The 2,222-nt window shown below is 39.9% G+C and overlaps 1 pseudogene; it reads right to left on the reverse strand.

The window, feature by feature from the left end:
- Nucleotides 1-1,858: 1,858 nt before the first annotated feature.
- On the reverse strand, nt 1,859-1,977 carry LOC118612727 (annotated as a pseudogene).
- Between the last annotated feature and the right edge of the window lie 245 nt (nt 1,978-2,222).

A 2,222-nucleotide genomic window follows, 5' to 3' on the forward strand; every position in this document is an offset into this window, starting at 1 on the left:
GGCATACAAAAGGCCAATAGACAAATGAAAAGATGCTCAACATCACTAGTCATCAGAGAAATGAAAATTAAAACCACAATGAGATATCACCTCACACCTATCAGGATGGCTATCATCAATAAATTAAAAAAACAAGTGTTGGTGAGAATGTGGAGAAAAGGGAACCCTCATGCATTCTTGGTGGGATTGAAAATTGGTAAAGCCATTATGGAAAACAGTTCGAAGTTTTCTCAAAAAATTCAAAATAGAACTACCTTATGACCCAGCAATTCCACTTCTGGGTCTTTATCCAAAGAAAGCCAAAACACTAATTTGAAAAGATACATGTACTGCAGCACTATTTACAATAGCCAAGATATGGTTCATATGTACAGTGGAATATTACTCAGCCATCAAAAAAAAAATGAAATCTTACCATTTACAACAACATGGATGGACCTAGAGGGTATTACGCTAAGTGAAATAAGTCGGACAGAGAAAGACAAATACCGTAAGATTTCACTTATATGTGGAATCTAAGGAACAGAATAAATAAACAAAACAAGAACAAACTCATAGATTCAGGAAGCAAAGCCGATACTTGCCAGATGGAAGGAGATTTGGGAGATGGGTTAAAACAGTGAAGGGATTAAGAAGTACAAATAGGCAGTAACAGAATAGTCACAGAAATGTGAAATACAACATATATTGTAATAACTTTGTATGTGCTAGTTGAGCCCTAGACTAATCAGGGGGGATCGCTTCATAAATTAGATAAATGTCTAACCACTATGCTGTACACCTGAAACTAATATAATATTTGCTCTCAACGCTAATTGAAAAATAAACAAATGCACTGCTATGTAACTCATGGGTTAAATAAAAAATCCCAATTTACTTTCTTCAAATATATTTTTCTGTAGAGATTCCAGCAGAAATGAGAACAAAATTAAGAGAAAGGTGAAGATGACTCAAAGGGGAGGTGGGATTGATTCCAGACAGCCCGACAGTGAGGGACTCCAAAAAGGAACACTGACCCTGAAGAAAGACCTGATACAGTGATGCAAGACAAAGCAAATTTCCCTGAGGGGGGCGGGGGAAGACTAAGCCCAGTGCCCAGAAAAGAGGGTCCTTAGGCAGAGAGTGAAGGAAGAATTCAACACACACACACACACACACACACACACACACACACACACACACCAAAGTTAGAGTCAAAGGAAAGTTTATTAGAAAAAGGGTAATACTCCACAGAGTGTGGTCTCCTCTCAGAGGCAGAGAGTGAGAGAAACCAAGAGAACCTTGGAAAGTTAGTGGAGAAGAAGGGCCGAGGAATTCAGTTTATATGTCATTCTTTAGTTCCTGTGAGTAACTGTTTAAAAGACTTTGTCAACCCAGTTTCCTTTGATATGGACATATAGTGGGGAAGTGGAAGGGTATGTAGCAGCGTGAAAAGTTAAGAATATGTGGGATGAAAGGCCTGCTGGCAGTTCACAGCCTTTAATCTATAGGTTCCCCATGGTTTTAGCCACAGGGAATGAATCTTGGTTCCTGTTTCTCCTTCACAGGTGTGAGAATGGGTTTTTGGTAATCCAGCAGAAATCTTCTTTTGTTCTGAAGGTGTCCTCCTGGCCTGCCTGCAGGGCTGATCAGCACATTGCCATCTCTGAAAGTGGTTTGATTAACATTTTAATTCTCTTGCTTTCTGGCTACCTTACAAGGACCCCCGTGTTATAGGCCTCACCTCTTCTTACCCTATAGCTTGTAACTGCAGACAAACAAATGTCTTTTTTTTTTTTTTTTTTAGGCAAGGCAACCCTTGACCTCACAGATTGCAAGAAACTTGTCAGTTTACAATCCCTTATTTTTTTATTTCTTATGTCTACAGCACCTGGTATTCCTAGGTGGTCTCCCATCCAAGTACTAACCAGGCCTGACCTTGCTTAACTTCCCAGAAGAGATGGGATCAGGCTTGTTCAGAGTAGCATGGCCATAGGCCTTAATTTATTTAATATAGTTTTTTTTCTCTCTCTCTGATTCAAGCTGCTTTTGCCCAGATAATGGCATTGTGACTCACTTGCCTTTTCCCACCCTATTCCTCGGGACTCCTGCTCCTATAATCATTAAGCCATAGGACATAAGATCAACCAAGCCTCAGGTCTGTCTATAATCATGAGGACAGTAGGTCACCATTGTACTTTAGACTAAGGATGACATCTTGGCTTTAGATGTGTTTCAGCCCC

The sequence above is a fragment of the Rousettus aegyptiacus genome, unplaced genomic scaffold, assembly GCF_014176215.1.
Source record: "Rousettus aegyptiacus isolate mRouAeg1 unplaced genomic scaffold, mRouAeg1.p scaffold_m13_p_16, whole genome shotgun sequence".
Taxonomy (NCBI): Eukaryota; Metazoa; Chordata; class Mammalia; order Chiroptera; family Pteropodidae; genus Rousettus; species Rousettus aegyptiacus.